This window comes from Hylobates moloch, unplaced genomic scaffold (assembly GCF_009828535.3).
Source record: "Hylobates moloch isolate HMO894 unplaced genomic scaffold, HMol_V3 SCAFFOLD_1, whole genome shotgun sequence".
NCBI classification, from domain to species: domain Eukaryota; kingdom Metazoa; phylum Chordata; class Mammalia; order Primates; family Hylobatidae; genus Hylobates; species Hylobates moloch.
Window position 1 is genome coordinate 201,147,067 of NW_026652276.1, and position 27,319 is coordinate 201,174,385.

General features: G+C 36.0%; 1 long non-coding RNA gene across 6 annotated transcripts in view; it reads right to left on the reverse strand.

The window, feature by feature from the left end:
• The window catches only part of LOC116814286 (uncharacterized), a 43,223-nt gene extending 19,398 nt beyond the window's left edge, over nt 1-23,825 (reverse strand). For 2 of the 6 annotated variants that reach the window (XR_004371221.2, XR_009209239.1), the window contains exons 1-5: nt 23,688-23,825; nt 22,083-22,157; nt 16,240-16,373; nt 14,503-14,649; nt 9,763-9,846 (exon numbers count right to left, since the gene is read on the reverse strand). This is a non-coding gene — a long non-coding RNA (uncharacterized LOC116814286). Of the gene's footprint in view, nt 1-3,150; nt 4,459-5,704; nt 6,356-9,762; nt 9,895-14,502; nt 14,650-16,239; nt 16,374-22,082; nt 22,158-23,687 lie in introns of those variants that run through there. The other 4 variants (XR_009209240.1, XR_009209237.1, XR_009209238.1 and 1 more) reach the window with 4 other exon arrangements.
• Nucleotides 23,826-27,319: the final 3,494 nt, after the last annotated feature.

Below are 27,319 nucleotides of genomic sequence, written 5' to 3' on the forward strand. Positions count from 1 at the left end.
CCAATTGCAACAAAGATAAAAATAAACAAGTGGGGCCAAATTAAACTAAAGAGCTTCTGTACAGCAAAAGAAACCATCAAAAGAGTAAACAGGTAACATGCAGAATGGGAGAAAATATTCACAAACTATGCATCTGAAAAAGGTCTAATATCCAGAATCTATAAGGAACTTAAATCAACAAGCAAGCAACAAAGAACCCATTAAAAAGTGGGCAAAGGATATGAACAGACACTTCTCAAAATAAGAGATACACATGGCCAACAAGCATATGTAAATTGCTCAAATCACTAATTATTATTGAAATGCAAATTACAGCCACAATGAGATAACATCTTACACCAGTTAGAATGGCTATTATAAAAACATTAAAAAAAAAAACAGATGTTGGTGAGGTGGCAGAGAAAGGGGAACACTTACACATTTCTGGTGGGGATGCAAATTAGCTGAGCCATTGTGGAAAACAGTCTGGAGATTTCTCAAAGAAACTTAAAACAGAACTATCATTCAACCCAGCATTTCCAATATCAAGTATATACCCAAAGGAATGTAAATCATTCTACCACAAAGACACCTGCATATGTATCTTCATCACAATGCTATTCACAATAAAAAAGAAAAAAATCAACCTAAATGCCCATCAATGGTAGAACAGATAAAGAAAATTTGGTATATATACACCACGGAATACTACACAGCCACGAAAAACAATGACATTGTGTCCTTTGCAGCAACATGGATGGAACTGTACGCTATTGTGCTAAATGAATTAATGCAGGAACAGAAGAGCAAATACTGCATGTTCTCACTTATAAGTGGGAGTTAAACATTGAGTACACATGGACATAAAGATAGGAACAATAGACATTGGGACCTATTTAAGGGGAGAGGGTGGAAAGAGGGCGAGGGTGGAAAAACTACCTATAGGGTACTAGGCCCACTACGCGGGTGATGGAATTATTTGTACACCAAAACCTAGTGACATGCAATTTACCCATGTGACAAAGATGCATAGGTAACCCTGGAACCTAAAATAACGTTTAAAAAAAAAATACAAAAACTCCAAATCAGCCATATTAACAACTGTTCAACAATTGTTGTTTGAAAAAAAGACACAAATATCCAGTTTCAGTAATGCTTTTAATGAATACAAGAAATATGGAGAAGCTGTAAAATAATTTTAGAAAACTTCTTATAATTCTATATTAATACGATTTAAGTATATAACACACATGAACCCTTTAAGAGATTATGAGTAGCATGTATAATAAAAGAAGAAAAGCCTTAATTGATCAATAAATATGGAACACCTAGGAAAAACTGTTTCAAAAAATAAATCTAAAAATGGTGCAAATCTGAATCAATTATAAGTGACTTCTTTTAGAATTTCAAAAGGGTTTCCATAATCTGTAATGTATGTCAGCACATAGAAAAAAACTGAAAAATTCTCATACTCATGATATTAAGTGAGCATATCAAAATCATGTAAAACACAAAATTTTACTGTAAATTAGGAAAATGATCAATGGAATAAAGACATAATTCACAAGATACAAACTATAAAGAATAATTGATCTACTGTTAGTATTTAAATTACCTTTAATCAAGTAAATTAAAATTAAAATTGTACATTATTTTGCTTTTCTACTTGGAAAATGCTTTTCAGAAATATGTTACGTATTCCTGAGCAGTAAAATGGGCAACTTCACACATGCTGATAAGAATATAAAATGGCACATGTCTGAAGGGCAGTTCCATGATATACATAATGAAAATTTCAAAGATAAAAATTATTTCAGCCAGTAATTCCACTACAATAACTGTTTATAAGAAAGTAGTCAAATATGTGCACAAAAATTTAAGTACATAATTTTCATTCTTACCATCTTTATAGTGGCAAGAAAACTGAAATTATGTTAGGGTACAACAAATACGTGATAGATTAATTATTTTTTGATGTATCCACATCATAAAATCGTATATATATGATACCAGTTTAGAATAATATTTCGTTATGTAGAAAACACTTAATGTTAAATTAAAAATAGAATGTATAACTGTATGACCCAATAGTTCTCATTTTTTAATTGACAAATAAAAAATTGTATACATTTATGGGGTACATCATAATGTTTTGGTATATGTACACATTGTGGAATGGCTAAATCAAGCTAATTAACGTATGTATTACCTCACAAACTTATTTTTTCGTGGTGAGAACTCTTAAAGTCTACTCTTTGCAATTTTGAAGATATACTACATTGTTGTTCACTATAGTCACCATAATGTACCATAGACCTCTTTCAATTTGCTTCCCCTGTCAATTAAATTTTGTATCCTTTGACCAACATCTTCCTAATAATATTTAAAGGATTATGATTTAGTTATATGTATATAAAAATATAATAAGATGTCAGATTGGACCTTACCTGGTAAGTGGGCCTGGAGCTAATATATGGTTAAAGAAAATGTATCAAATATCAATCAATTGGTTAAAGCAAATGCAGAGAGGGGAGGCTAACATGTCCTGTGGAATTTACTAGGACATGACTAAACTCAAACTACTATTGGAATCTTGTCCTCCCTCCTCTCTTCTCCCTCAATAAGCCATGCATGCGCACAACTGTGGTAAGCTGTTAACCAAGGGAGGGAGGAATAAAGCTCTTTACCTTTCCCAACTCGAGTCAAAGGGGCTTCCTTCAAGGCAAATAAAATGAATCGAGGGGAACTACTCAAAGGGATTGGAGGCAGGGCGTAGTCTTATAGGAAAGGGAGACTAGCGTCTTATTTCACACTTTTTTATATAGTAAATTGCACTTTGCCTCCTATATTCATTTAAGCAAAGGCTGAAGGGACTCAAAGAAAAACAGTAGATCAGAGAAGCATCCATGGAACTGGCTGCAATATCCCCTGTGATGGTTCATATTGAGTGTCAACTCGACTGGATTGAGGAATGCAAAATATTGTTCCTAGGTGTGTCTGTGAGGGTGCTGCCAAAGATTAACATTTGAGTCAGTGGCCTGGGAGAGACAGACCCACTCTCAATCTGTGTAGGCACCAACTGATCAGTTGCATCACAGCTAGAATAAAGCAGGCAGAAGAATGTGGAAGGATTTGACTTGCTGAGTCTTCCAGCCTTCATCTTCCCCTCATGCTAAAGGCTTCCTGCCCTCAAACATCAGACTCCAAGTTCTTCAGCTTTTGGACTCTTGGACTTGTACCAGTGATTAGCCAGCAACTCTCAGACCACAGACTGAAGGCTGCACTGTTGGCGTCCCTGCTTTTGAGGTTTTGGCACTTGGACTGGCTTCCCTGCTCCTCAGCTTGAAGACAGCCTATTACGGGACTTCACCTTGTGACGGTGTGAGTCAACACTCCTTAATAGACTCCCCTTCATATGTACATAGCCTGTTAGTTCTGTCCCTCTGGAGAACCCTGACTAATATATCCCTATTTGTAAGATTCCTGTGGGTAAAGTATAGGGCACTGTGGTAGTGGGGATGGTGATGTGCAAAGTGAAGAAGTCCTGCACAGAAAACCTCCAAAGAGAGTGAACTGTGCAGTTGGAGGCCCCCAAGGTTCTCCATAACGAGCACACACGAGGCTCAGCATTTGCAGTCCTGCCACAAAGTATGTTGTCAGATGACCTGTGTTAGTGAAAAGTCTTCTCCCATTCCTACAAGAGGAAAGTAGCGAAGACGTTTAATTAACCCAGAGGATGACTTATCTGTATTCCGGTTCATATGAGCACAAGTTTAAACAACTTTGGATGGAAAAGGAAGAGGTCACAAAGCTTTCAACTAAATATGGAATTGGAATTCTTCAAAAGACTAGACCCAATTGAAATTTATAAAAATTGAAATAAATTAAAATCTACGGATTTTCCAAAGCGGTCATTTATGAATGAAGAAAAAAAAAAAGGAAATTCACCAGCATGGTAAAAGGTTATGATTGGAGAAAACTAAAACCGTTTCTTTTCTGGAGTCCACTGATTACAAATTGTTTAAAAATCAGTTAAAAGTAATGCTTGACAAGAAAATGAATAACGGAAAAATAGCCTAGAATTATCGCTTATAAAACTTCACATAATAATTTTGACTACTGTCTTACAAAGGACTATGTAAGATAATTTATTCAATAACCTGGGAGTGGGGGCAGAACTCTATAGCTAACATTTTATGGCAGCCCTAAGTTGGTCAGCTTAATTAATTTCTATCTCAATTAAACTAGCTAATGTCTAACACTTAGCTTTAGAATTTTAAAGACTAAATTATCTATTAAATCTGTGACATGAAAATTGAAGGTTTCAGCCAATTATCTGGATAAATATAAAGTACTGCTTAAGGATAGTTCTGGCCAACTCCACACGTCCCTTTGAAACAGTTCTTCAGGTTAAAGGGTGTTGACAATTCCTGGAAGCAAATGCAGGTTCCCGATTTTATGACTTCATTTTCTTTGCCTCTGTAAAATCACAGGGATCACTCATCAAACAATAACCAGGACATGTACTTGCCTAGATCATAATGATTCATTATAACACAAGAATCTGGGGCAATAGGGCTGGAGCCAGACTGGTATTAAACTCTAGCTCCGCCCCTTCTTGGCTGGGTGACTGGGCAAGTTATGTGACTGTGCCTCAGCTTCTTCATTTTTACAAAGGGGCTAATAGCTGCTTTGCTTGTTAGGGTTATTATTAAAAAGAAAACCAAATAAAATACAAAAATCACTCAGAATATCAGTATTATCCAAGATACTGATTTTGAGATTATTACTGTATACAGCTATTGACCAAAAACTAAAACAATCAGTATTTCAGAAAATTTTTAAAAAGTAATAAGCATCAATTGTCCTACCTTTTCCTAAATGGTACTCCTATTTTCACCTTCATACCTGAACCATATTATTTTAACATCCTGACGTTTTTCTGGATTATATTTCAATACTCATGCAGCTCAGTATAAGAAATAGGTATAAACAGATTGCAGATGTATGTTCTTTACATAAAATATCATAGTTCTATAATTGAATAGAAGCAAAATTCTTTTTCCTCTGTTAACAAAAAGATATATACTTGCTTTCATCATTGAATGATTTTTTTTTTTTTTTAGTTTTACATCTGGCAAACAGAGTATATTGATATTGAAGCCATATTACACTGGAATTTTTATATAATATTCTCTCTCCTTTACATATCTTACATTTCATTATTGCAAATATTGAAGCTGAAATCAACTCAAATCCTGTGTTGATGCAGGAATAATTTAAGTTATAAAATTAACTCAGAAGATTATGTGTAAACTGTGATTGAAACAGACTCTCCCGTCTTATAGAACTATAATTTCTCTGCAAAGTGAAATCCAATCAATAATTAGCATTTACCGCCGGGCACGGTGGCTCAGGCCTGTAATCCCAGCACTTTTGGAGGCCAAGGCCAGCGGATCACGAGGTCAAGAGATTGAGACCATCCTGACCAACATGGTGAAACCCTGTCTCTACTAAAAATACAAAATTTAGCAGGGCATGGTGGTGCGCGCCTGTAGTCACAGCTACTGGGGAGGCTGAGGCAGAAGAATCGCTTGAACCCGGGAGGTGGAGGTTGCAGTGAGATGAGATCGCGCCACTGCACTCCAGCCTGAACAGAGTGAGACTCTGTCTAAAATAATACTAATAATAAGCATTTACCAGTAATTTATATAAAAAGCAGGAATCAATCTCTAATATAATTTGCCTGTGATAAAAATACATCTAAATCCCCTATTGCTGGTGGCTTGCATAGAGAGACGGGTAGAAAAAACAAAAGAAGGACTGGTTGAGAGAGACAAATGTGGAAGAGAAGGTAAGATAGAAAAAGAGAGAGAGGGAGTAAGAGAAGGAAGAAGGTGGATTAAGTTTAGTTACTAGTGCAAACATCATAGACCACATTTTTCACAGTCATTTATGACCTAGGGGTTAGTGAGGACAAGTTATCCTTTTATTTCATGGCTAATCACCATCAAGAAAGGGAGAACCTTTGGGAATATTTTAATTGGGAAAGTAGCATACAGTTATACATGGGTTTGTTAATGCCCATGATTGTTTTCCAGAAAGAAATAGATACATACATATTTTTTACTTTGTTTGATACATTAAATATAAATCCTGTGCCTTACACAAACAAGGACTGACTGAATTTCAATTTGTCCTGGGTTGGAAATTAGAAAGAGGATTCATAGAACACAGAATAGACCCAGTTTACTTAAAGTACACAAATGAAGTAATGTAGCATTTATCCAAACAGTAATTGCATCGGGAGTCTTTGCAACATCTCAGATGTAGCTTCTTGGCCCCCTGCCTCAGGAGAAGTGCTGTATTGCAAGAGCTGAAATTAAAACAAGCTAATGTAGATAACTCAAATTTAGGAAAGCAGCCTCTATAATTTTGCACTTAAATCTTATACTGTTTCAAGTAATTCCTCTTGGAGGATAAGCCAATTGAGTATAGCTACAACTTACCAATCAGAGGTTTAATCATGAATAATTTTGGTACCTGCGTACAATCTGCTTGATACAGCATGAACAAAGAATGCTATGTTTATTTTAACTTAGTAGTTGTTAGAAGGCAGAATTGCAAGAAAAATACGGAGTCATATTGCCAGATCTCTGTGGATGTGACATCAGAGTTCAGATCAAATGAACAAAATATTGAAGTCCAAATTTTTCTAAATATTTAAACATTATCTACAAATTTTATGTATTAGAAAACTTTAATCGAAGAATACTTTATAAGAGGTCTGCAATATATTACTAGAAGTGAAGCTAAAAGGGTAACAAATCAAACTTGCCAAGATCATTCACTGATTCTCTTTTTTTTTTTTTTGAGATGGAATTTCGCTCTTGTTGCCTGGGCTGGAGTGCAATGGCGTGATCTTGGCTCACCACAACCTCTGCTCCTGGGTTCAAGTGATTCTCCTGCCTCAGCCTCCCGAGTAGCTGGGATTACAGGAATGTGCCACCAGGCCCGGCTAATTTGTACTTTTAGTAGAGACAGGGTTTCTCCATGTTGGTCAGGCTGGTCTCAAACTCCCTACCTCAAGTGATCCAACTGCCTCAGCCTCCCAAAATGTTGGGATTATAGGCGTGAGCCACCGCACCTGGCCCCATCCATTGATTCTTGATCAGGATTTAGCATTAGGATTACTTTCCTCTGAAGATGCAAAATACTTGCCATCAGGCTGAGATTCATTTTAATAGTTAAACTTATTAAAATGTAATGTAGCTACCACTTTCAGATCCCAAACAGGGTCTGACAATAAGTGCTCAATAAATAAACAAATATTTGTTAAGTTAATTAATTTGTTAATTAGAGTTTTTTAGAGCATTCATGTTTTTTAATTTTGGAAACCTACTTTGAGTCCCCAAATGTATAGCATTGATTCAAAATCTTGTTTTACAAGCATTACAAAATCCAGCGCCCCAAAATAATGATATGTTGACCTGTTCTGCCAGTATCATTAAAAATGTATGCATCCCTCATTAGTATGTTATAAAAATTAATATCATTTAGAAGATTAATCTCCTAGGCGATGAGGACTTGTATCTTCACTATTAGTTCTCCTTTTTTAAGACATTGGCTAAAGAAACCCATTGATCATAATATGCAAACATTTATTTTTTTCTATTTGGTCACTGTTTGTGACAAACAATGCTTATTAACTGTTGGACCCAGTACAATCTGTCACATGTAATTGATATTACCAGAACTCATCAGGTTCTTCTTTTCCCTGGTATAGTTATGATAGCTTCTAGAACAACTAATGTTATAGTCAGTTGCCAGCGTTTGCTGGTTCCTGCCTTTACCCTATCTTTCTTATTTTTGTATCACAGTTACTTCTATTTTTTATTATCTAGTATGAGGATGTACAAGTCCTAGTGGGTAAGCTGGCTATGTAATAACCCTCAAACCTTAGAGGAGTAGCAATATAAATGTTTATTACTCATTTATGTCAAGGAACAAATAGTCCCCAAAAGTAGGAAGAAAAGGTTAAAATTTGTGCAGTCATTCAGAGACACAAGATGACTGAAGCTTGGTCATCTGTAATACATGGCTTCAAATTCAAAATGGTGACACCCAGTCAAAAGAACGGGGAAATAAATTGAAGCACAGCTCTTAACTGCCTCACATCAGAGGCGACATATTACTTGTGCTCAGAATTCATTGGTGGGAATGAGTCACATGACCCCGCCTGTAATCAAAAGGGTTACAAAACATATTTTCACAGTGCCCAAGAAAAGGAAAAAGCTTGAGGATCATCTGGTCAGTATCTGACATTAATTTCACATAAATATGTGGATGTTACAGATTTGCTCATTTATCATCATCATCTTCATCAACCTGATACAAAAATTGCCATGTTATTTCCATTGTGAACTCTCACCCAGTTTCCTGAAAGGATGCTAAGTCTGAAAAAATTATTTTATTCCAGGCAATATAAAGATATTGGAGATTCTTCCTGCTTTTTTATTTACCAAAGACAGCAATGTAACTGAGCTCGTACTTCATTTTAAATAGAGAATAGTAGTAAAATTCAACATAAGGGCACTAGGGATACACATGGGCCAAGATTGTTGCAGCTACTGGGTCAATTTTAGCAGTGACATAATGGAAGGGATCTATCTATATTTAAGATGACTGAAAATTTATTTTTCAATTTAATATATATTACTGTACTTTTTGTATTTCTTTTTTACTAATAGGGTTTTATTAACAAACTAAGGCTTTTTTGTGACATTGACAACAGTTACTTTGAACATGAGTTAAAGCCCTTTCAGGCTCCGTTGAGAGGCTAATCAAAGTTTTCCAGGTGAGTGATGTTTAGGTCCAGTCACTTATGACTGTAATCAGAAAGCTGGTCTGACTTCAGTGACAGCCAAATTGTGTCAATATTGTCTTAAAGATATACTATATTCTCTTACAGGTAGAATTTAACTTATTGTTTGCTTTCACAAATTGTTATAAAACTCTAAAACTTTATGTAAGTAAGTTTTGGGTTTCCTTTTACCCTTCACACTTTAAAGAGAAAACCATCGTCACTTATTTTTATTACGGAAGCCTAAAATTCTAAAAGTCATTTTGTGTGTTTCATTTGCTGGGCTTTTTCTATTCCCAAATTCATTCATATGCAGAATTACCCATGATATTCTGGAGAAAACAGGATGTCATTCTCTAAATGAAACACTTGGAAGGAGGGTTATTTCTATTTCAAGCCTCCAGTTTATTTTAATTTATTTGCTGATGGAGCCAAGATCTGCAAGGAACAGTTCCACATTCTCATGCTGATTCTAAGTGCAAAAATCTACATCATGACCTTTGTATTAACAGACACAATATATCTTTAAAAATAGAGCATTCTAGCCATATGTGCCAAGGCCCTAGTAGATTCAAATCTAAACAGACATTACTACAGAAAAGCTTCAGTCTTGAGAAGAGCAGATTTCACACAAGTGAATGAGAATTTAAAGAAAAAAAAAAAGAACAAAAAAAGAAGAAAGAATACTGGGCTTAAAATACATCGTCAGAGTAGCAGCATCCAAAATACAGTGAAAATATATGCCTCAACTTAAGCAGTTTTTGTCTGTCACTCATTTCATGGTTTATAGTCACACTCAAGGGAATAATATCAAGGTGATGCTTTTGTTTCCTCAGAATCCATTTCTCCTGGGTGCTCCACTCTATCTCCATGAGTAATCCTCTGCTTGGCACTAAAGGGAGACTGAGTCTGCTACTCACATTGGCTTGCGCTGGCTCCCAGATGTTGTCAAATCAGTGACTTAATGTACATTCTCTCTGCTTGTGTTCCCTCTTCACACACTTCTAAGACCACAGAACAAGATAAATAACCACCAACATATTTGGAGTAAGCTACATGATGTAAAAATAATTGAATAGCGGGTGTTTTGTTAATATATAGGTTGTCACTGATTAATATATCCTTGGAGGTGAACATAATTATTTCAAAGAGGGGACTGTTGCAATCATTGAGCATGTGGCCTCTGGGGGACCAGACGGGCTCTTAAAGGAACTCGCTCTTAAAGGAACTATTTCCTCAGAGGGTGAGGTAATAGATCCTAATTACAGCATCAATTAACAGTGTACAGCCTTGCATGGTTTACTTCAGGTGACTTATTTAATACATCAACCTTGTGAGTTAGATGCCATCAGTATTATCTATAGTTTTCAGCTGAAGAAATGAAGGTTTGCAGAATTTAAGTGATTTAACCTGTTTCAGAGTTAGTATGTATCAGAGTCATCATTTTATAAAACTCTGATCCCAAATCTTATGCTTTTTTTTTTTTCTAATATGCTAGTGATTTTCAGATTGTATTCTGCAGTGATATGGATCTCTGAAAACAAACTTCAGGAGCCACTGTAAAGAGCAAGCAGAGACTCAAAGCAAATATGAATTCAGCACCATCCCTCCCTATATCCATCAAAGCAACTCTGTTTTTATTGGTTGTTTAAATTGGGATTTTATGTAAGATTATATTTAAACATTAAAAAAATAGTTCCAGTAACAAGTCAACAAAAACAACAAGATTTTAGTGCAAAACATTGTACTACATCTTGTTTCTTTTTCCAAACAGAGACTGCTCAAAGTGATTCCTCAGTAAATAAATTTAGTCTATCAAGTTTACCTAGGAAAACACAGCGAGGGTTAAGATCGAGTTTTTGTTTGTTTGTTTGTTTTTAAGAGACAGGGTCTCACTCTGTCACCCAGGCTGGAGCGCAGTGGTGCAATCATAGCTCACTGCAACCTTGAACCCCTGGGCTCAAGCAAAGATCAGGATTTTTTTTAAGGATAGTATATTCGGGTATATTTTCTTCGGTGCTAATTTTGTTTAAAGATGAAGTTGTTGCGTCGTTGGTTTAATGTACTGGGTTTAACAAATGTCCTAGTTATTAATGCCTACGGGGAATCTGCACAGTGTCTCTTCTATGAGAAGATAGATCCCTTTATGACAAGACCCCAGTTCTTGGTCATAGATGATTGAATTAAGGTTGACATCTAACCCAAGTTGGGCCAATTTTATTACCTCCCCCACATAAAAAAATAGATTGGTACAGCAGGTTAAAGCTGGAAGCTGAGTCACCTTTATAGTGTAACTTCACAAACTACAGAATTGTCCAGGTTTCTGCTCATTCTGAAGCCTTTGATTTTGGATGCTTCTTGCTTTGATTCCTTGACATTGCTTGTTAGCTCAAGGTTTTGTTTTCCTTTTTTTTTTGCAACCAAAAATATGTTACCCAAGAAAGCAGTAATTTAAAAAACTAATTGGAAGCAGCTGTGTTCTGGAATTCAGAGGTGTTTCCCTTTATTTTTATTCTTTCTTATTAATGAATTGAAGAAAATTACTTAATTCCTATTATACTTTATAATATTTTTTAAATCTATCAATAAATAAGAGAATTTTCTTAATTTATTTCTAGTATATTTTATAAAATATGAATATAGGTAAATTTTTATCTCTATTAAGTCTATTAAATCAATAGGAATGTTCTTCAGATATCAAATCCAATTTCTTTTTTCTCAATTTCTACCTCTAATCCTAGAAATGTATTTTCATATTTGAAGAATCTTCACTTTTTTTATGGTTATCATTCTGCTAAAACATTTTAAGGCAGGTTAATTAATTTTGTAATATTGTCTCAAGCGTGATCATTACTGCATGTGACATTTTACCTAAGTCCATATACTAAAACAGGACTATTCTGAACAGTTCAACATGTAAAGTAAAAGCCCTATTTTACATCACACTCTATTAACAGAAGTATGAAAAATGTAAAATGAATAACTATATATAAAGGAAGATTTTACTGATGATGACTAAGTTTTTAAAATGTTATTGTATTTCACAGTATATTATTTTATTAACCTAGAGGAATGGAGGACACCTTGCACAACTTTTAGCCCCCATGATTATTCAATTAAATAGACTATTTGGAAAATAAAATTCTCATGGTAAACTGCTGAATTGGGTCATTCTGAAAGTCTTTTAATCATTTTTATGTTTTTTTCTTAATAGTTATACATTATTGCCTTATGTTCCCTTGGTTCAGGTGTCCATCAATTCACAATTTATTACAATAACCTCCCAACTGTCCTTCATATCTCTGGCTCCTTTTTGCCTTGCCATCTCAAATCCAATTCAACTTATACCCAACCCATAAATTATTCCTCATCAACACCAAATTTACCTTTCATCAGCTTGCTAAAAAACAAGCAAACAAAACTATAAAAGTACTTTAATCCCATTTTCAGAAAACAATTTAACACTTTGGAGAGGCATGCAGTGGTCTCTGAATTGATATCATTTGGCCCAACACAAACTACTTTCACAGAACCAGGCATCTTTAATACATTTTATTTTAATCCTCATAATAAATTTGTTAAGAGCATTTAGTTATTCCTGTTTTATAGCTGAAGAAACTGAGGCCCAGATAATTTAACTAATTTTCCTAAGTTATATAGTAGAGGCATCTGACTTTGAACCCAAGTCTGTTGGGATTGCATGAAATACTTCAAGAAAAATAGATCCCAAGGTCAAATAACTTTAGTAAAATAAAGTATGATATATATCCATCATGGAAATTCAAAATTTCCATTATCATTTTAAATAACTTAAGAGATATACAATTATAAATGTATCCTAATTTGATTAATTTTGCATTTTCCAAACAAATTGGACCTCACTATCTTTTTCATGTCTCACTAATATTACCACTAGTAGACTATTATAGAATTATTTTTGTCTGCCTAATAAATATTATGTCTTTGTGGCTTTACTGGGAACTTCTCCCTACTCTATGCAGCCACAGTTATACTCCCAGTTATATATCCACCCCTTCCTATCACAATGATAGACACATTACTCAGGTTGTTCAATGAAAATACCAGATACCATGGACACAGTACGTATTTAAAAACTAACAAATGATATAGCCAAAACCAATTAGAATCTTTCCTGAGCATTAGAAAAGTTACCTTTACACAGGCATCTTTATATCAAATGTGTGTAGAATAAAGCCAAACAAAGTCAAGAGATAGAATAAGTAGCTGAGATATCCTAGGTCCAACTATGTCTACAATACACCTTGCCCTCAAATTCACAGACAAAAAGACCAATAAATTCTCTTTTGGACTATGTTTATTTGAATTGAGGTTCGGTCACTTGCAACCAAAAATTGTCCTGACACATAAAAAGCCTGTGACATTTGTGTACCATGCAATGTACACTGTCAAAAACTGCACAGATCTGTGCTAAAATGCATTTAATTACCTTCATAACACTGTAGATCCCAATAAACAAATTTTTCTAGGTTATCTCCCTTCAACTATCATTTCTTTGTGATTTAATGCAAATTTAACTACTCATCAAATGACAGAGGCTTTTTATCTTGCTGTTGTTCATCATTAAATATTTATCCATAATAAGCTTTAATCATATTGTTATTTAGCTAGTTACTATAATCCAATTGTAGGTCAGATTTCCTAGAAGCTTTGCCCTGAATGGGGATTCTTGTGCTAGCCACTTATTAACGTACTGTGCTTACGTGAAACATAAAAGCAGGTAAGAAAAATAGAAGGGAAGAAGCTTATAAAGATGTACATGCAGATAAAATCTAGCCTCTGTCTCATCCCATAGGGAGTTCTAGCTCAGGAATGTTTAGAGTCATCCTACACTGAAGCAAAATGTCTCCCTTTTATTTAGGTCAATTCTAAAAAGAATATAACTGCAACTGTTCCCACCAACACTCACAGAAAGTGAGAGACAGGTGCTTTCAGTCCAGAAAAGGTATGTTGGCAAGGCTACAACAGAGTCAACTGCAACCTCCAATTCCTTCCAACATGTCCTTGAAATAGCTTTGAGAAACTGCATGGTATAACCTAGAAAGAATTCAATTATTACAGTAAGATTGATCTAGGTTAAATTTCAGCACTGGTGCTTAATTTTTTGGTAAACTTGGACAAGTCATTTCACATCTATTGGCCTAGGAATAAGAATACATTCCTTTCTTTGTAATGATAAAAGATAATATATTTAAAGATTTTGCCACATAAATAGGCACTGAATGGCACATGTTAATGACATGTAAAATTAAGCAGCTTGGTGGTTTTTAAAATCTCAGTACTAGCTAAAATAACATTTATTATTTGATATACAAAAATAATTTAAAAGTAAATTTTTACTGAGCCTCTTCTCAACAACAAAATCCAACAAGGTTTACATATCTAATACCCATTAAACTGCTTTACAGTCTTCATTCTTCCTCAATCCTGAACTGTACACCACAAGGCAGCTGCTTCTAACATTTCAGTCCTTCCTCCTCTAGGATCCCCTAGGCTACCCCACAGATCACAACCTACAATAGGCCATCTTGAATTTTTCCTTCTGTATTTGTTTACTAAGTCTTCCATAACAAAATACCAAAGAGTAGGTGGCATAAATAATAGAAACTAATTTTTCCCACCTTTGGAGGCTAGAAATCTGAGATCAAGGTGTTGGCAGAGTTACTTCTTCTGAGAACTCTCTCTCTCTCTAGCTTTTCCACGGCCATCTTCCCTCTGTGTCTTCGCATGTTCTTCCCTCTGTGTGTCTGTGTCCTCATCTCCTCTTCCTAAAAGGACACCAGTCATAATGAATTATGGTGACCCCTCGATGACCTCACTTTAACTTCATCACCTCCTTTGAGGCCCTATCTCCAAATATGGTCATATTTTAAGGTACTGGGAGTTGGAACTTCAACGTATGGATTTTGGGGGGAACACAATTCAGACCATAACACCTTTGCTTTTCCTGTAGCTAATTCTTGCCAGACACTCTCTGTTTATTCCCGTGTATATTGTGTTAGCCTTTCTGACATCACAATGTCTGCTTTCTATTTTTTTATTTTTATTTTTTAATTTTTTTTATTTTTTTTTGAGACGGAGTCTTGCTCTGTCACCCAGGCTGGAGTGCGGTGGCGCAATCTCGGCTCACTGCAAGCTCCGCCTCCCGGGTTCACGCCATTCTCCTGCCTCAGCCTCTCCGAGTAGCTGGGACTACAGGCGCCCGCCACCACGCCCGGCTAATTTTTTGTATTTTTAGTAGAGACGGGGTTTCACTGTGGTCTCTATCTCCTGACCTCGTGATCTGCCTGCCTCGGCCTCCCAGAGTGCTGGGATTACAAGCGTGAGCCACCGCGCCTGGCCTTGTTTTTTACTCTTTATTGTGATATGCATAAAAATGACCCAGGAGTTAGTCTGGCAAAGGAGAATGCTCATGGGTATTTACTGGGCAGGTGAGAGGGAGCAAATATGAATGGTCATGAATTTAAAATTTTTCTGTTACATTTTATAATAAAAATAGATTTAAAATTATTTTAAAATAGATCTTGTGGAAACACATCTCGTTGAGATTCAACATCGGTAGTTACCATCTTATGGGGGAGATAGGACGCACTGAAATAATTTATTTTTGGAACCTGAGAATATTAGTTGAGAAGAGTATGACTGTTTAATCTTTTTCTCAGGCGAAGTTTCGTTTTACTTTAATTATAAATCCAGAGTGGAAAAAATAGACTGAACTATTACAGAGATGGTGTTTATAAGATTTAGTTGTCTTAAAAACAGATAAAATTACCGGATAGAAAATGACTAGATCAAGATTATTTTGTTTACATACATATTATATCTTGATTGTAGAGCGCATAGAGTTATATTTGCCTTTAACTTTTGCCTGAAGGCAGCTTTAGAGTTGGGCAGACACAGGATATCTGAGAAAGAGAGGATCTCTGACAATTTTGTGGTGGGAGAGTCAGCTACTAGGTTGCCTACCAGGGAAAGAAGTCATTTGTCTGATGAGAAGAGCTGTAGCCTCCAACTCAGAAGAATAGAAATCACTGTTAAAAAGAAGCACCCTAAGAATCAAAATCAAAATCAAAATAATGAGGAGATGAGAAGTAGAGACTATCAATTTATAAATGTTTAAAACTGAAAGAGAGAGAGAGAAACAAAAGACTAGCTATTAATATTTGCATTTAGGTTAACTCCCATTTTTTCTGTAAGATGTTCATCATACTTTCTCTTTATTTTATAAGCAATTTTCCAGTGTCTGCAATGATTATTGCAAAATAACCCAAAGCCTTCAATTCCCTTATTTCTTTCCAGTATAAATTTTTAAAAATAAGCTCAATAGTTCAGACCCTTCGGAATAATCATTAACTTACCAGTCTTTTTATTTATTAATGTCCTTTTCTTACATCTTGTGCTCCCTTTTCTCCAAAGTACTTGTGAAATTCTATTCTCTTCAAATCCTTCGGCTACCATGAATTATTTCTGCCTTTTTTTCTTGTACTGAGACCTACAAATAATGTAGCATGTGTTTGTTAAGTTTATTTTTTGCATTTCCAATATCAGTTTTTATTATAACAATGAGAGCCATAATTAGATTTCTATAAAATTATTCTAATGATTTATATATATAACTTGTCATCATCATTTATATAATTACATATTATATATATGATATATATGTAATATTTCCAGGCTATTTGGAAAATATAAACACATAAGACCCATCTAATTTTTTATGGATATATATGTACATATATAAATTCATATATAATGGTGCTTCACATGTTGCCTGTGACATTATATACTAAGACTAGCAATATATACTAGAAATATTTGACAAGATACATAATAGAGATCTTATTTATATTGTGTTAATGCCACTTAGAGTGTAGGTAATATTTACTGGAGTAATAGAAAACGCTACCTAGATTTCCCTACTAGACAGCACTCCTCTGGCTGCTGGGATTATTGGCTGCTGACGGCTCTTCTCAGGAAATAATTCTCAGCTAAAAAGAATATCTTTATCCAAGGTCACATCTCCCTCCTGGAAGTCAGCATGCATCCAATGACTAATTGATGTGGAAATATAAACACCTGATGTCCTTGCCTCAAATTGGAGCAATTCTAAAACATTGTTCCATCTCTAGAGCTCCCATAGGAGCAACTGAGACTTTTGGTGCAGCTACATCACATTCAATTCTTTCCTCTGTCCAAGCCTGCTTCCTTTAATTCTCCACAGATGTTGACCCTGAGGGCAGCTTGAATAAATTTTCAGCATGCAAATCTCTGCCTCAAAATTTGTTTCCCAGGCTAACCACCATAAAACTGTTGGTACGAGGAATGGACCAAGGAATCAGGCTCTAAAATGGGATTTTGGAACTGGACTACCTCACACCCAAGGGCAAAATAGGACTCCATTGGTTACAGACTGTTGTGATGCATGTGTTGAATTGTACAAGTAGTGAACAGAAATAAGATAGATATGCAGTAGGAGGTTTAATATTTGGGTTTTTAAAAGGTTTCTTGGAAGTACATATTATAAGAACAATGGTATCCTGTTAACTCTTGCTGGATGCCATTTATGGACTGGAAGAAGACAATAAAAAGTCTTCTTTTTAATTAGGTGATTAATATGAAGATTAATCACCTAAGTAAGTGTGAAGGAGAAGTTTCTTTGGTAGCATAAAAAAAGACTTATCTTCTGCAGCCAGAGGGCAGAAAAATCCTAAGAAAGAAGCCCACGACTTAATTATAAAGAGTAGCAGAGTTCCGGGGAATACAGGGCAGATAACTCTAATGAATAAGGCCAGGACCTAATTATATGAGTAGTGAAGTTCAAGGAAGGCGTATTCTTAACCTGCTTTCAGTGCCCCTATGCCAAGCACTGGTTGGGAAAGAATGGGTTATTGAGAATTGGCATAGGGACACCTGTTTTGGTGCACTCAGAATCTTGAAGCTCCAGAATTCACTGAACTGTTTCTGGGCCTGCAAGAGTGGCCAACTTCTTACTGTTAGAGGATAGACGTATATTCTTGATGAAAGCTACGGCAGAAGCAAGTGCCTTTTAACATGTGTACCCTTTAGGATCAACCCACATGACCGATCACCAACTACTAGAACCAAATCACAACATGCCCAGGGAAGTTCTGGGCATGCTAAGGTAGGGCAGGGACTACATTTCAAAAGAGGGGCTGGACCCATAGCCATTATGTTCCAGATAGTATATGAGTCTGTATTCTAAATGTGCTGGACCAAGAGTGCTGAAACATGAGGCTGAATAAGGAAGAGGTTATTATATGCAAACATTGTCCTGTAATACAGAATATAACACTCTGGCAAGGACCTCAGGGAACAATACTCACATACTATTTTTGGAAGCATGGATAAAGTAATGGCTCCCATTAAGTTAAGCAGAAATGCCTATGGCAGATGCCTAAAGAAAGGACCAAAGTCCTTGAAGAAGTAGCTGTGCTAGAGTGGATATACTACATAAGACTGAAAAATCCATTAGTTACCTTTGTTTTGCAGAAAAACTTGAAGGACATCTCATTGAGCAATGTGGTACAGAATGTACTAGTGAAGGGAACACTGTCATCACTGTATACTTTAATGGCTACTATCAACAGGGTTGATAATAGTAGATAAGATACTTTTATATTCATAGAAACAATGGGGATTGCACACTCCCTTTCCCCCAATAAAAGAAGACAGGTAGAAGCATTTGACTATTGGAAGCAAGTAGAGTTATAATTATCCTAATGAGAGACAAGGTTGAAGTAGAAGACAAGAAGGCCTTATTACAAAGAAGCATATATGTAGCTAATGGAGCACAGTGTCCCTCGGGTCAAGAAGGTTGGATAGCCAATGAGGTTATTGTTTGATTTATACAATCAAAAGAGATAGAGCTTGAGTGCAGTGGCTCACACCTGTAATCCCAGCACTTTGGAGGGGCTAAGGCAGGTGGGTTGCTTGAGCACAGAAGTTGGGGACCAGCCTGGGCAACATGGCAAAAACCTGTCTATACAAAAAAAAAAAAAAACCCAGGTGTGGTGGTGCACACCTGTAGTCCCAGATACTTCAGAGGCTGAGATGGGAGGATCATCTGAGCCTGGGAGGTGGAGGTTGCAGTGAGCCATGATCCCACCACTGCAATCCAGCCTGGGCAACAGAGTGAGACCCTGTCTCAGGGGAAAAATAAAACTGGGGGAAGAGAGAGAGAGATAGAGAGAGAGAGAGAGGAAGAGGATAACCATGAAACCAAAGCCCATTGTCTCAATAAAAGTCATGACCCATTGTTGAGTGTATATACCTGAGCCTATTTCCATACCCTTACCCTGTGGACGGAAGCAGATACCAGGTCCTTAAAAAGGAACAACCCTGCAACACCACATCAAATACAGAAATGACTCTCCCTACATACATTTATTCGGGTAACCATACACTGAAAAAAAGCATACTACCTAAACATATGAAGAATTATTGGATACAGGGCCTCAGCATTGCTAATCGGAGGCCTGAAGCATCATCACGGTCTTCCAGTTAGTAAGGGGAATGTAGTTAATGACCTTCTTTCCAAGATATTTATTTGGAATAGACATACTTAGTAGCTGTCAGAACCCCTACATTGGTTCCTTGCCTATGCATTAAGATTCATTATAATTAGGAAAGCCAAATGAAAGCCACTGAAACTGTCTCTGCTCCTCCAATCTAAGAGAGTAAATTAAAAACTGCATCTCAGGGAAATGGCAGAGATTAGAGCCACTCCTGAAGACTGTACGAGGTGGTAGTACACTTGATATCCCCATAAAGTTCAGTGGACTTCCTCTGTAAACTTAAAAAAAAAAATCCACCCTCCAGATGGATGCTGGAGATGACAGTGGATACTGCAAACTTCACTAAGTGGTACCTCCACTGTAGCTTCCCTGCCAGCTGTGATGCCTTAGCTTAAACAGATTAACACAGACTCAATTACAAAGTAGTCTTTATGATTTAAAAATCATAATTTATAAAATCATTTTTCCAGCCCTATTATAAAATATGTCCAGAAGCAGTTGAAATTCCATTGGATAAGACAATTGTACTACTTCTGATGTTGGTCTTTTGTGATAATAAAGTTCAAAGAGACTTAGGCGTCTTGGTCATTCTATTGTCTCAATATATCAATCATAAAATTTTAATAAGACTTAGCAAGGAGGTGCAAGTATACTACAGGCCTTGGTTGAAAAAAAATGCACATGATTTTACAGGGTGGAACTTAAACCCAATGAAGATTTGGGGTCCTCAGCATGTAAGTGAAGTTTTGGGGAACTAGTAGTCCAGAACATGCCTTCCACATTAAATAAATTTGTTGAATTTTTATCCCTTCCATCATTAAGAGGGAAGTGTTTTCCTGGTTGGCCTCTGAGTTTCTGGAGACAGTATTTTCTATGCTTGGGAATACTGCTCCAATTTGTTCAATAATAGACATGAAAACTGCCAGCTTTGTTTAGGACCCCAGGCAGGTTCAGGTTCTGGTACAAGTGGCCCTGCACCTTGTGTCACATATCTCAGCAGATTCTCAGATGTTAGACAGTCATACAGTGTGGACTGTATGTCAAACCTCAATAGGAAAATCACAACATAGATCCTTACATTTCTGGAGCAAAGTGAGTCCATCTGCCATAGAAAATTATAAACCATTCTCAGAATAGGTCCTAGCATTCCGCTGGAGTCTGGTAGAGATAAAGCTGTTGGCTATAGGACAGTAAATGACCATGCTGCCCAGAATTACCCATCCATCATGAGGTGGGTTAGTCAGATCCACCAAATCATGATTGCAAGGCCAGCAGCCATTCTTTGTAAGATGTACGTGGTTCATCTAGGACTGGGAAAAACCAGGGACAGAGGCACAGGATAATGGCATAAGCATGTTGCCCAGATCCCCATGGCATTTACCACTGTTGCACTGACGTCTCTCTTTCACATCTCACCTATGGCCACATGAGGTGGAGTAAAGTCTCAAATCACCAGATGACAAAAGAGGAAAAAGAACAAGCTTTGTTCATAGATAGGTTCTCTCAGTACAAGAATGCAGGCTAAAAATAGTCTGCTGTTATATTCTAGAACCATTGAAAGACAGAAGTGGCCGGGCACAGTGGCTCACGCCTGTAATCCCAGCACTTTGGGAGGCTGAGGCGGGCGGATCACGAGGTCAGGAGATCGAGACCACGGTGAAACCCCGTCTCTACTAAAAATACAAAAAATTAGCCGGGCGTGGTGGCGGGCGCCTGTGGTCCCAGCTACTCGGAGAGGCTGAGGCAGGAGAATGGCGTGAACCCGGGAGGCGGAGCTTGCAGTGAGCCGAGATTGCGCCACTGCACTCCACACTCCAGCCTGGGCGACAGAGCGAGACTCCGTCTCAAAAAAAAAAAAAAAAAAAGAAAGACAGAAGTAAGGAGGAGTCTCTGAATAGGCAAAGCTTCAGGTGGTCTGCTTAGTCAACACTTTGTATGGAATGATAAATGGCCCAAGGAAAAACATATAAAAACACATATAGTGACAACTGGCTTGGCTAATTGGTCTCAGGCCTGGAAAGAGAAAAATTTGAAGATAAATGATTAGGAGGTCCAGGGAAGAGGCATGTTGGAGACATTACTGAAGTTGGCACAAAGGGCGAGGTCCTTTGTTTTGCTTATTTACTCTCACCAGAGTATCTGCTACAGAAGGGGCACTAAACAACTAGGAAGGCAGAATTACCTGACTAGTAATCTGACTTGATCAGCCAGTCTCTGTCATTGTCTAACCTAGACACAATAAATTGACAAAGAACCATGGTGGTAAGGATGAAAGATATTCATGGCGACAGCTGCATGAGTGCCCACTCCATAAAGCTGATTCCATTACTCTTGTTGCTAAACATACAAGTTGCTTGCCACAGAGACCAACACTAAATCTGGATATGGTGTCTACCGAAAAAATAAAAATAAATAAATAAATAATAAAATAAAATAAAAACAGCCATTTGGTGGCACATTAATTGCATTAGACTCCTTTTACCCTGAAAAAGGCAACAGTTAATTTTGAATGGAAATGATACATATCTTAAATATAAGTTTGCCTTTTCAGCTTAGAAAACATTTGATCCACTGGCATAGACTGAATATAATCATTGTCTTCAACTAAGGAACCATTTTATAGCAAAGAGGGTACAATAGGAGGCACATCACCGTTGAATCACCTGGTTTTATCAGACACCACACTTCCCAGAAGCTCTTGACATATTGTGTCCTCACATGCATATATACAGGAACCTCTGGTGGGAGGAGTGACAGAATTATGTATAAAGTTATCAATTGCTTACAGTATTATTTTAAGAAATATGATCTACATTTACCATATTGAAACATCTAGAAAGAGAATTTCAACCTTGATCTCTTTGATTTGCCATTTTCTTTTCACTATGAATCACTGTCTTTCCATATTTGTCCCTATGTAAAAAACTGTATAAACAGGAAGAGCAGCAGAAATAGTGTCTCAGGAATAAATGAACAAAATTGCAGGTTAGTGCCGTGTTTATATACCATGGTTTTCACATTTGTTTTAATATTTGACAAATTAGAATCAATCTAAATATTCATCAATATGGAATTGGCTATATAAAATATGGCATCTAAACATGATCAGTAAGCATGCAACCATTTAAAATCTGATTTTTTGTTGATTGACTTAGGTACAGTTAGCAAGTAGTGGAGCCTAAGACACAAAACAGGTCACTCTCCCATCTCCTATGCTTTACACACCATTCTAAATTAAGTATTTCATTTTATTTTTATGCATTAATATTCTACATTGAAAAATGTAATCAAGTTCTGATTAGTAGTCACTATACCTGGATACAATTCTCAAATAAGTTTTATCTCCTCTATTATTGAAAACTAATACATTGTTCATCTTGTTTTTCTAAATACATCATAACATGGAATCATTCTCATTATATAACATTATGTTAAAAATCAGAATGAATATAAAATGTATAGCATGGTCTAATTGATGAACACCTATAGACTGGAGAGGGAAACTGCAGGCTTTGCCCCCCACATAACTCTTTCTCTTTCTATTTTGTTTCCCATAAAGATTGAAAGGTAAATTTGGGTTCTTTTATTTTGAACACTTAAAAAAATCACACTTTAATAATGTATCTACTATAACAGTAGTAAAATAAAATCATATATCCAAAAAAACTAATGTAGCATCATGATAACATCTAATTTTGAAATTATTATTAAAAAATTTTAACTTTCTAATATATTTCAATAATTTTCAACAATTACACTTTAAAGGAGGTACCGTTTAAAATTTTGGGGGCCTACTGAAGATGAATATCTGTCACTGTGCTTCTCATTTAACAAGGAATTAAAGCTTTAATATGATTACAACAGGAAATAAATATTTAAATCGGGCAATTTATTATTTAGAAAACCACTGTAGTTTAAACCTTTAAGTTTTCTATCCAAGTGATGTAGCTACACTGAAGACCAAGGATATGTGAAGGTTATATGCAAATACTATGCCACTTGAGCATCCTTGGATTTTGGCATCTGCAGGGACCCTGGATCCAATTCTCCATGGATACTGAGGGAAAACTGCATACACACACACACACACACACACACACACACACACACACACATTCAGCCTTAAAAAGATGATCCTACCATTTGTCACAACATGGATGGACCTGGAGGACATTCTACATCTAATAAGCCAGATACAGAAGGGAAAATATAGCTTGCATGTGAAACACAGAGAATAAAACAGAGTATTTTTTGTTTGTTTGTTTTACCTGCTCTTCTGCTCTGCTCTTGGTGTCTGGCAGGGGAAGTCACCCAGCTGCAATAAGTTGAGAGTGAACTAGGAATCTGACTGCTTGTAAAACAGCCTTAAAATAATTCTCCTGATTTCAAATCTCTCTCATTTTCAGAAAAACCTGTAAGTGACAAGAGTTTTGGGGATTATGTAATATAAACTTGATTGCTTCTTGATATTACCTATTGCTGGTTTAAATTTTACTTTTAACAGGAATGCTAGTTAACGTACCACTTGTATTTCTGCAACTTGGTTTCGAAAATTGTGTTGGCAAGATTTCCTTTTTTTCTGATCTTGTGAATCTATATCTTAGTAAATGTATCCTTTTATTGTTTTAGTGGGTTTTCTGGAGAAATCAAATGTGTATGTATGTATATGAATGATCAGCTGCTATATCAAAATAAGCATGTCCATATATAAACTTGTCTTTCTTCCCAGGGTATGTATCTTTTCCTCTTCCTTAATGGTCTATCACTCTTCTGATTGCTGAGGTTAGACACTAGTCCATTTCCTGTCTCCTACATCATTTTGCCTTATCCAACCTGCCAATCAATTTTACCATTTCTTCCTTTAAATAATGTCTCAGGATTTCCACTTTCTCTGCTTACTTGGTATCTCTATTCTGGTTCATCCGCATGCCATTTAAATTCCAGCTCAGTAGACATGAAGCCAATTCAATAAATTTGTGTTAGATTATCCAAATGATACATTTCATGCACTCAATGATCCATTCAGAAATGAGTGTTGGAACTGTTTCAACCTCAAATTAAGGTAAAATCTGCTTTTATTGATTTAATCTACACAATCTCACGATTTATTGATAATCTTAAAAAGGAGGAAGAAGAAACAAGAACCAAGTAAACAGTCAGTACTTTATTATTACATTATCAGTTTAATTCAATGGTTTTTGAAAGGCACTTTTTCCAATTTTTAAAGTTCATTTATCTATTGAGATCAAAACATTTTTATTTAACATTGCTTAATTCATTCAATGCATGCATATTATCTATTATGTATCAGTTATTTTGCTTGGGGTCAGTTGTGTTTGGATGAGGACGCAAATTTAAATATGAAAATTTGCGAGTGACCTCCCAATGTTCCAAGCCTAGCAGGAGTGGTAAGCTTTTATAAACAGGACACAATATGGTATGCTAAGTGCTACAATGGAGGTGGGAACAAGGCAGATGGGGTATAGAAAGAACATAATTTTAAGCTCCATCCACCTCAGCTCTGGGGTAAAGGAAGGCTTCTGAGAGGTTAAAGCAGTTGAAATTATTACAGATATTATTGGAGAGGGCATTTTAAGCAAAGCCATCAAATAGCAAGACAGGATGATGTGTTCCAGTAACTCTGTTTTGAATTATCATATACAATTCATCTTTGTATTTCTGTCACCTGGAATAGATCACAGCTCATGCTATATACTCAACATTTTATGAAATGAAATTTATTACATTTCATTAATCGAAATTAATGTACCATACTTGTTGATTTCTTAAATATAACACAACAAAAGAGCAAACACTACAAGATAACATCCTTGGTCATCTGGTAGGTATAATTTATCTTTGTTCTGGGAACTGTAGTCAATATTCTTCAGTTCCTGCCCTCAGAATGATGAACAGCCCTGTTGGAGAAGACTGAGACTTGTGCAAACAGCACATAATAGAACAATCTGTCCAGTATGTATGCAAAGTAGGAGGTTTTGAGTAACTGCTGTGAAGCAGAAATCAGGAAACTTGGGTTTATTCCCAAACTTCTCTCTAATTAGCTGTGTTAACTTTTCAGAATCAATTATTGTTTGTATCCCATGTTCTTAATTTAAAAGAGTGACTTGTACTAGGTAACAACTAAGTTTCTTTTCAGCTTCTAAGTTATACATATATGTCATTAAAATGATGAATAACAAGGTTTCCTTGCCTCTATTCTTTCATAATTGTGTCTGTGGAGGACTGACTTTCGCTTCTAAGGTCAGCACAGAAACTAACTTTCTCTCCTAAACTCCCATGGAGCTGTATTGCTAGCTGTGTTATTGTTTAGTGCAGAATAAGATTTAGGGGTATAGGTTCTGGCCTGGCACCATTTTATTTTATGGCTTTGCCACTTAATTTCTAGTTGTATAATCTTGGACATGCATTTTAATCTATCTGTTTAATTATTTCTTCATGTATTTAATGGTAATTCGACCAATACCTACTTCATAAAGTTACTGCTGAAATGAGTTAATGCTCACTCTCAAAGTGTTAAGAAGAGGACTCAGCAAAGAATACATATTCAAAAGGTAATTAATAAGTCATGATTACTTAAGATGTTTACAATCCCATACCTTGCAAAAAGAATTAGTAGGATACAAGATCAATAAAGAGCTCAGCCCTTTTGTAGGTGTCAATTGCCCAGAAGTGAAGTCTTACCTTCTCTTTCTCTGTAGCCCAAGTGTTTATTCTACTTAGATATTTGATGGGAGAGTGTAAAATTTTATTCCCCAAAAAACACCTGAATAGAGCAATTATTCCTTTGTGTCCATTATAGTATTTAATAAAATGCCCTCATCTGATCCTTCATCCATATAAGGAAGAAAAGCTGGGAACTAAAGTTAAATAAGCAAGACCAGCTACATAATTGATGGGACCCAGTGCAAAATGAAAATATGGGGCTCTTGTCCAGAAAAACAGAAAAAGGCATTAAAGTATAAAACATTTTTATTTCTCCTGTGCATATCTTCTGGTCATTCACATGAACCATTTACTCACCATATTTCACTTACAAAACATCAGATCACAATGTAATAATTAAGGATTTAAAGACAGTTACTGCAGAGCATTAAACCAGAATGATACAATTTGCACAGGTCACATTCCCATAAAGTTAACTGTAATCTAGAAGCATGAGGGAGATGGAGAAAGGGACATGTAACATAAGCATTTAATGATAGTGCAAAAAAAATGCAAAATCCATAATGCAGAAAAATCCCACCACATCTCAAAAACTAATACTTCAATGTTATCAGACATCTGTGTTTCTCAATGGTAACTTCAAGGGGGGAAAATATATATATATAATTGAACCTGATATCCAGCATGTGAGTTTATCACGTAACTCCACCTCTCTACTGGCCAGTGTTTCCCCAGCATACCCAGGGTAAAAGTCTTAAGTACTTGTATGGCCACAACACCCTATTGATCTGAACCTGTCTTTCTTGCCAATTTGTCTTCATCCCGTATCACTCTGTTCCTTTCTTACTCATTTCCAAGCATGCTGGTCTCCCTGTTCTTGCTTAAAAATGCTAATGAGGCCCTTTTCTCTTGGCTTTAGCATTTTCTCTTATCTTCCTGGAATGCTCTATTTCCAAATATTCACGTTTACTTTTCTCTTACTTGTTTAAGTTCTCTGCTTGACTGGCACATTACTGGAGGGGTCCATCCTGACCTCCTTAGCTAACAATCATTCTTTCGTGTGTGTTTGTGTGTGTGTGTGTGTGTCTGTGTGTCTGTCTCCACTTTCTCCATTCTTTCTTCACTGTCTTCATAGAATTTATCCATACTTTTTGTATTTATATTTACGTATTTATTTGTTTATTTACCTGTTTATTTTCTCATCACAGAAGACTAT